Here is a 10,121-nt window from a genome sequence, read left to right on the forward strand (position 1 = left end):
AATTCAAACAGACGAAGGGCTTTGGGGTAGGAATATATGAATAGTTTAGACAAAACAAACTAATTGTTAGTTGGTTATATGGACTAACTCTCGACCAGATAGTTATCCCCTCACCTTTTTATATTTTCTAGTTTGGGGATTGGATGTAAAGGAAATAGGAAGCTAAATGTCTCCATCATATAAAAGATAGAGGATCTTAAACTTTCTTTCTACACAAGTTGTCCTAAAGCCTAATATTTGTATTGAACAAATAACTAGGATTATAAACAGAACTCTATACAGAATAAACTTGATATGGATGACCAGTTATCTCCAACCACCCCTAAGGTTTTCCCTGAAAAGATTGTAACTTGATCTCGTCTATTCTTGCTAAAGAGATGATGGCTGTTTTGGTCACTGGTCTGTGGAGAGGGGAAGAGTGTCAATACAATCATGAATGCACGTGGTTCCTGATTTGGGTAAAATGTTCTGAGATATTTGAGCTCCATTTGTGCTGTCCAGCATAATTATACAATGTTTTCCTAAAATATATGGGGAAAGACAATTACAAGTTGAATCAAAGCAGTATTCCAGTTATCCCCATCTAAACACTTAGTTGTTAAAATTAAGAATAAAATGGAAATTTTGAGAACATTCTTGTCCCTAACATTTCTAGTACCCAGGAGTACAAGTAGAGGGCTACATACAATAGGTCTAAATCATTAAAAATTATAAATCAAGCTAAAAATAAATAAATTAAATAATTTAATAAATGTGTTCTATCCACTTTCCTTGACAAAAATTTTTTTTAATGTATAAAGCAATGTGTTTTATATGACTGAAAGTTAAACAGCAAAAATGACTGGACTTAATATTGTGTATTTGCATGTTCTATTGATGGACTGGTGATGTTTGGATGAGGTATAAGATAAAGATGTACATAAGTATAAATTATCATACACTTATTCTATATATTTTATTTTTTTTCAGGAAAATCATTAATTATAATGTTATAATATATTTAATTTGTATTCTGTTGACACTAATAGCAAAATAGACAACTTCTCTTGAATCAATGTATTTAGTTTTTTGTTTAAATTTTTATCATGGAAAAACCCAAATGTTTACAAATGCAAATATAAAGAATTCCATGTACCTATCATCCAGCTTCAACAAGTATTAACTCTTGGTCACTGTTGGTTTATCTATACTCCCCAACTCTATCCAATTATATTGAAGCAAATCCTAGACATATCACTTTATTCATGAATGCATCAATATGTATCTTTAGAAAAGAGGACATCTTGGGCTTCCCTGGTGGCGCAGTGGTTGGGAGTCCGCCTGCCGATGCAGGGGACACGGGTTCGTGCCCCGGTCCGGGAGGATCCCACATGCCGCGGAGCGGCTGGGCCCGTGAGCCATGGCTGCTGGGCCTGCGCGTCTGGAGCTCCGCAACGGGAGAAGCCACAGCAGTGAGAGGCCCGCGTACCGCAAAAAAAAAAAAAAAAGAAAAGAGGACATCTTAAAAATTAACCTTAATACTATTTTCATGTGAAAAATAGTTCCTTAATAGATGTTTTTAATATTTGGTTCAGTAGAATTGGAGAAATTTTATTCTGCTGAGGCAGTAGCAACTGAAGTTGTCAATAAAATTTCTAAATCAATATTTATATTTGGAAATGAACCATGAATTTTACATATTACGTTCAAACATTTCAATGCGGTTGCAATGATAATCATTATTACAGAAGATAATAGAAATTTTTAATTTTATCATATAAATCCTATCACATGATTTTTTTCACCAGCCTTTAAGCAATATCTATATCCATAAAGTGCTAAGTTCCTCTTCCAAATTTTTAAATGTTGGGATATAATTAAAAAAACAGAAAGAAAAATATGTGGTTCAATTTGTTCAAATCTCTCTTCATAGGAGACTATACCTCACTTAGAATGTTTAGGAAGTAGTATATATATGCGTGTATATACACACACATATAAATTTATATATATTTATACATGTGATTATTATATAGATATATATTTGAATTTGAATGTCTTCATAATCATGCAAACATTTTTATTTCCGTGTTGCAATTTTCTTTTATTTTACTGGATTATCACTTTTGTTGTATGTGTCACATTTAGTATCTTTCTATTTAGGAAAATCATTTTCCCTAAAAAGTTTTTAAGTATTTTAAATTATTCAAAAAGTGAAGTAGGCAAACTTAGATCTGTTTGTATCTTTTGTAAATGTTTGCTAACATCATTAATAGCAAGCAACAGTCAATACCAAATAACTGTGGTTAGCACAAAATAAAAAATATTTTCCGCCATAGACCATAATTCCTTATTTATCTGAGAGGATCTTCTGTTGTTTCACTTAGCTATCCTAGTACAGCTCACTCTCTTGTCTAAATTAAATCTAACTGCTCTAACAGTATTTAAATGGCATCTCCATTTTTAACTCAGAGCGGCTGTAAGGTCAAATTTGATGTGTTTAATCAGGATGATCCATTTTGGCTCAGATCCAGAAAATATTGTATATAATCTCTGAATCACTCCAAACAATGTTGTTGCTATTGTCAGAGATGCGGCCATATCTTCTAGGAACATGTTGATAGATATTTAATAAACTTGTATGCGTTTGTGTTTATGATATGCAGGGCCCTCTGAAGCAAGGGCTCCTCTTGCTTGAGTCTAATATTGGCATTGCAGACTAATAATAAATGTATGTATTAATACGTTATAATATGAATGTGCTAGATTTTTTGAAGTGCTTTCACATTTATGATGTCTTTTGACCTGCACAATAACCTGTGGACTAGATAGAGCAATTAGAGATGAGAAACAGAAGTCTAGAGAGGTTAAGTGATTTACCTAAAATTACACATCTAATTAGTGGTAGAGCTAAGAGTAGCACCTAGGTCTCCATGCACAGGTCTCTCTGTTGCACTATGTTATACCATGTTGCCTCCTTAATGTTTCTAAAACAAAGAGACCTGGCAGTTGGACAAGTTACATTGCAACACTTTTCATTCCTTAAAACCCTTTGGATTTTAGAAGAGAAAACAAATATAGGACGATAAATGAAAAAAAAGCCATGTGCTCTTTCATATCTGATAAGTCCATGTGGGATCAATATATATTTATTGACCAATGTTTCAGAAACTAGAGATTTCTCTCCTTCCAGGCAAAGGTTCACTTGAGTAATACAGACTAAATCTTTGGAAGGGTGAGGATCATATTCCTTAACCTACACATAAGGTACTAAGGACAGCTCTGAGAACATAAACTTTGGGAACATCTTCTAAGAGCCAGGGATTTTTGGAATGCTACTTCTTAATGCAATATACAGCACCTAGAGGTACAAAACATTAGTACAAAAGTGAATGTAATCCTCTTTTAATCATGCAAGCCAGATTTCCTCCTGATTTTCCTGTACAGTTTGCTCAGGACTGCCTTGGTGCCTCTGCCCTCTGCTCATATAGACCCAAGACTTCAAGTGCTTGATGAAATACTTTAAAAAAAAAAAAATTTATTTATTTATTTAATTTTGGCTGCTTTGGGTTTTCATTGCTGTGTGTGGGCTTTCTCTAGTTGTGGCAGGCGGGGGCTATTCTTTGTGGCGGTGCCTGGGCTTCTCATTGTGGTGGCTTCTCTTGTTGCGGAGCACGGGCTCTAGGCGCGCAGGCTTCAGTAGTTGCAGCACGTGGGCTCAGTAGTTGTGGCTCGCAGACACTAGAGCACAGACTCAGTAGTTGTGGTGCACTGGTTTAGTTGTTCCGTAGCATGTGGGATCTTCCCGGACCAGGGCTCAAACCTGTGTTCCCTGCATTGGCAGGCGAATTCTTAACCACTGTGCCACCAGGGAAGTCCTTGAAATCCTTTTTTTCTCTCCAATTCTTAGCACTTTTGAATTTAGGATGCATCTTACGGTCAATAGCATCTTTGATGAAATAGAACATAGTGAGCTGTTAATGATGGTTACCTCTGGTGAGTTCTGTATTGCTTGCACTCTCTACAATAAGAATGTATAATTTTTATAATGAAAACAAATTTAAAAAAATTTTAGACCCCAAATCCTATGTGGTTTATACACCCTATCTCTAATACTTGAAGAATACCAAGGATGTAATAACAGTAATTAACATTTCTAAGGTTTTATATTCATAATGGATTTTATAAGCCCTTACATGTGAGCAGTAGGCTTGATACATCTGAGATATTCCTCACAGCAGTCAACTGTGAATTATCCACGATGGAAACACTTCTTAGAGCTCCCTGGTACTCACCATGTTGTATTGTTTTTTGTTTTTTTTTTTATGGTACGCGGGCCTCTCACTGTTGTGGCCTCTCCCGTTGCGGAGCACAGGCTCCGGACGTGCAGGCTCAGCGGCCATGGCTCACGGGCCCAGCCGCTCCGCGGCATGTGGGATCCTCCCAGACCGGGGCACGAACCCACGTCCCCTACATCGGCAAGCAGACTCTCAACCACTGCGCCACCAGGGAAGCCCACCATATTGTATTGTAATTGTCTGTTTCTTGGTCATTTTTTCCACCCGGGTGAGAGCTCCTTGAGGGCAAGAACAGTGTCCATTCATTTTTGTGTCTCTAGCGCCTAACACAGAGCCGAGACTATCAAGTTAGTAAAACAAATGATTGAATGAAAGACCTGTACGTACTCAATATTTTTTTTGAGTGTTATTTCCACCTACACAATTTAACAGTTTACCTCTGGAGATGGTAATGATTCTCTGCTAGGATATGACTTGTTCTTTTTTCCTTTGTGGCTGGTGAATGCAGGAAGTGTTGTTTTTTAAAAGTGTCTCTGTATTCTCTCCTCAGGCATATACAGCTTTAGCTTTCTGTTATCAAATTTGTTAATCTACCTAATTCTTGTGTAAGCAGGTAAAGAAAATTACTTTCCAACTTGATACTAAATTAAATATCTTACTGAGACAGGTTGTGAGTAGGGGAAGTTTAAAATATTTTTTCTTATTACTTAAATCAGAAGAAAAAAATTTACCAATGAAAATTTCTCATCTGGTTTCTAAATTATGGTATCATGTTTATATGGAGGAAGTCTATTTGGGAGAATGTTCTCAGTTCCTAAAGCTCAGTAATGAAGGACTGAGCTTTTTTTTTTTTTTTTTAATAAAATTTGGTACATGAATAAAAATAAAAATATTTGGCAACTCATGCAGTGGGAGAAAACATGCAAATCATATCTTTGACAAGGGATTTACTTCCAGAATATATAAAGAACACATACAGCTCAATACTATCAAAAACTCAGACAATCCAATTAAAAAATGGGCAAAGGACTTGAATAGACATTTTTCTAAAGAGGATAAAACAGATGGCCAATAGGTACATAAAAAATGCTCAATATCACTAATAGCAGGAAAATACGAATCAAAACCACAATGAGATACCACTTTACAACCATTAGAATGGTTCTTATATACGTATAGTATATAAGAAAATAACAAGTGTTGGTGAGGATGTAAGAGAAATTAGAACGTTTTTGCACTGTTGGTAGGAATGTAAAATGGTGCAGCCTCTGTGGAAAAAAGTATGGAAATCCCTCAAAAAATTAAACATGGAATTATCATATGATCCAAGAATTCCACTACTTGGTGTATACACAGAAGAATTGAAAGGGGGGGACTTGAACAGATTTTTGTACACCAATGTTCATAGCAGCATTATTTACAATAGCCCAAAGGGGGAAACAACCCAAATGTCCACTAACAGATGAATGGATAAACAAAATATGGTTTATATATACAATGAAATATTATTCAGTCTTAAAAAGGAAGGAGATTCCAATACATGCTACAACATGGATGAACCTTGAAAATGTCATGCTAAGTAAAATAAGCCAGACACAAAAGGACAAATATTGTGTGATTCACTTGTATCACTATTTAAAGTAGACAAATTCATAGAGACAGAAAATAGACTGGTGGTTGCCAGGGGTGGAGAAGAGGGAGGTATGGGGAGTTATTGTTTAATGGGTAGAGTTTAAATTTTGAGAAGATGAAAAAATTCTGGAGAAGGATTATGTTGATGGCTGCACAACATTGTGAATGTACTTAATGCCACTGAACTGTATACCTAAATTGGTTGAAATGGTAAATTATTATATATTTTTATGCATAATATATATTTATATATATAACAACACACAAAAAAACTTGACATTTACTTAGCATTTTTTAAAAAGCACTTTCACTTGCAGTAACCTCACAACAACCTTGATAGGCAGGGCAGTTATTATTCTCATTTTACAGATAAGGAAATAAACCTTATTTGGTTTAAGTAAATAGCTAAGGGACACAAAACTAATAGGTGTCAGAGTCAGAATTAGGACCCGGAACCCCAGTCCCTTGCTCTTTCTTCTATACCAAACTGCCTTTCACAGAAGTGTTCTTGAACCCTGATAATTGACACTGACATTGAATTCACTGGCAAAGGCCCAACTTTCACTTGGAATGCACATATAAAGCCTGATTCCAAAGAACAGTCTTGAAAGGGCTTTCTGGAGAATGTGGGCAAAACAACAGGCACAGAAATCATTAACAACATGTACCTTTCCCCCATCACAACAATAATATTGTGAAGGGAAAGACAGAAATATGAGAACTGAAGCAACAGTCAGGAAATGCTCAATTGTTAATCTGTTATCACAGCTCTGGTTCCTTTCTAAACAATTCTTTTTTTTTTTTTTTTGCGGTATGCGGGCCTCTCACTGTTGTGGCCTCTCCCGTTGCGGAGCACAGGCCCCGGACGCGCAGGCTCAGCAGCCATGGCTCACGGGCCCAGCCGCTCCGTGTCATGTGGGATCTTCCCGGACAGGGGCACGAACCCGTGTCCCCTGCATCGGCAGGCGGACTCTCAACCACTGCGCCACCAGGGAAGCCCCCTAAACAATTCTTAAGGGGCAATGCCTTGTTAGACTGGGATTTTTATTTTGTCAAATATTCTTTAAAGTTCATTTGTAGGCTGTAAGATAATGCTTGAGAATGTTTTTAGTGTGGTTAAAAGGAGTTTTATAGTTGCCACGTAATATAATTTGACCTGTATCTGATAGCCTCTTTGAAAAATAGTAATGATTAAAAAAAATACAGACGTGAAGAATAACAGACTTTTATTATACAACTGTGTGTTTGCATTGTTAATTCAGTCCCATTCAATCTTTCCAGTAAATTAATTACTGCTAAGAATCAGAAGGGACCGAAAAAGCAAAAACTGCAGAGGAGTCACAGCCAGCTGTTCTTTAAAAATGGAATGCTGACTTTTATTTTTAAGTATTCAACAAACAGTCCTGAAGCACATCCTCAAGAATCTTAATCATAGGGACTTTCCTGGTGGTGCAATGATTAAGAATCCACCTGCCAATGCAGGGGACAAGGGTTCAAGCCCTGGTCTGGGTAGATCCCACATACCGCGGAGCAACTAAGCCCATGCGCCACAACTACTGAGCCTGCACTTTAGAGCCTGCGAGCCACAGCTACTGAGCCCGTGTGCCACAACTACTGAAGCCCAGGCACCTAGAGCCCGTGCTCCACAAGAAGAGAAGCCAGCACAATGAGAAGCTCGTGCAACGCAATGAAGAGTAGCCCCCGCTCGCTGCAACTAGAGAAAGCCCGCGCACAGCAATGAAGACCCAACTGCAGCCAAAAATTAAATTAATTAAAATAAATAAAACAAAACAAAACAATGTGAATGTTCTTAATGCCACTGAACTGTACACTTAAAAATTATTTAAAGAAAAAAAGAATCTTAATCATATATTGTTGGTGGACTATGAAGTTTTGTTTTGTGTACTGGAGAAGAAAAATGTCTCATAATATTAATATATTCTAGTGTTTTCAGGTTGTTTTTATGGCAGGATGACAGCTGAAATTTTGTGGTGGCAAAAAAGTTTGGAAATTTAAAATATAATAATAATTATAGAAAGACACCCCCCCCAAAAATTCAAAATTTTAATAGTGATTTCCATGGAATATAGGGGTGATTCTCCATTCCCATGTGACCATACTACTCCTTTTCAGTATTTTCCATATTGTCTACTATGAACATGTCTTATATCTATAGTGGAGTAAAATAAAATTTATTTTAAAATAATGGTAATCTTGCAGGCCAGGTCACTGGGCAGTTGTCTTTTTGATTAAAATTAACTGAAAGGAATCAAAAGTTAAACAATGTGTTCCCTGGCTTTCAAAGGGAAAAATATAATATTAGAAGAGAAGAGTGAGGCCCAATAGAGTTAAGGGCTTGGGTTTAAGTTCACCCAACTGGCCAGGAACAGAACAACAAGTAAACCTGAACTGCCCTGCTAGTAAGGAGGTGGTTTAGTGGAGAGGATTGGTAGTTCTACACAGCCTACATTCTGCCTGGTGATTCTGATATACTGGTACACTGTATTTATCTATGGTTTGATAAGCTTGCTTGTAATTAAAGAAACTCCTATATCACAGAAATACAGTTCATTGACTCTGAAGCATCTTTTGGATTAATGATTTAAGGTCTTAATTCATGGACTGCAAATGAATCATGGCTGCAACCACAATGAGTTTCCACGCATTTTGTAAAATTAAAGTATCATTACATCTTATCACCTACGTGTGTGTTTTCACAGTACCTATCACCAAGGATGTCTTACTGGTACATTTGGGACCCCTCCACTCATCTCCAATCGCATTTCAGTTATGGCCTCATTTAGCCTCTTCCTTCTCTTGGTTTAGTTATTGCTAAATCCTGTGATTGTAGGTCTTAGTTTTGATTGTAACTCTCACTTCCTTAAAGTTGGCTGCTAGTTCCCTTTACATGACACATCAGATCAATAACGATATCTACCATTTATTGAGTTCATACCATGTACCAGTCACTTTATACCTAATATTTCTCATCCATGACATAAATTCTGACTACTTCTGCAATTTCATTGTCAACTGTTCCCTGATTGCACCCTATATTGTAACTCAGAAGTCGATAAACTATAGTCCGAGGACTAAATCTGGCCTGCTACCTGTTTTTGTATGGCCTGTGAGCTAAGAATGTTTTTTTACGTATTTAAATGGGTGAAAAGAATCAAAAGATGAGTAATACTTTGTGACGCATGAAAATTATGTTAAATTCAACTTCTAGTGTCCATAAATAAATTTTCACTTGAACCCAGCCACTCTCATTCATTTAGGTGTTGTCTATGGCTGCTTTTGTGCTATGATGGCAGAGTTGAGTAGCTGTGACAGAGACCATATGACCCACAAAATATTTATCTAAATATATGTCTAAATGTTTAAAATATTTATCTGGCTCTTTACAGAAAAGTTTGTCAACTCCTGTCTAACTTAACCAAACTACTTTCTGTCCTTACCTTCTTGTCCTCATGTATGTTTTTCCCTCCATCTGGAATGTTTTCTTTTATTTCTTTATTCCTCTTTAGTCCCTTTTATATCCTCATTCTCTCTGGGTGATTTTATCCAAACCCATGGTGTTAAATTCGATCTATATGTTGACAGTGCCCAAATTTATGTCTCCATACCCAACCTCTGTCCTGAACTCCAGACCCAAATATACAACTGTTTGATATCTCTAGTTAGATAGCATAAACGTCTCAAACCAAACATGTTCAAAGTTGAATTCTAGATCTATTCTCCTAAACCAACTCCTTCTAGTCTGCCCCATTTCAGTTGATGGCAACTCCATCTTTGGAGTTGGTCAGGCCAAAAACTTTGGTGCTTTTCTGATTTCTTTGTTTGTCTCGCATTTCACATCCAATGTATCAACAAATCATGTTGGCTCTACCTTCAAAATATATCCAGAATTTGACTATTTCTCGCCTCCCTCCTTGTCACCATGCTGGTCCAAACTACCATCTTTCATCTGGACTACTGCAATGACCTCCAGTTGATCTTGTCTGCTCTTGCCCCTGTGATCATTGTCATGCAGTGTCACCTTCTCAGTTCCTTGTTCAGAACTTTCCAATCACTTCCTGTTCAAAGTTGGCCCTCTTTCTCACCGGTTGTCTCTCAAATCTCATTTCCCACTGCTCTTCCACTCACTCACTCTACTCTAGAGACACTGGCCTTACTCTTCCTCAAATGATCCAGAGACTTGGCTACTTCAGG

The sequence above is a fragment of the Grampus griseus genome, assembly GCF_964374135.1.
Source record: "Grampus griseus genome assembly, chromosome: 15".
NCBI lineage: Eukaryota > Metazoa > Chordata > Mammalia > Artiodactyla > Delphinidae > Grampus > Grampus griseus.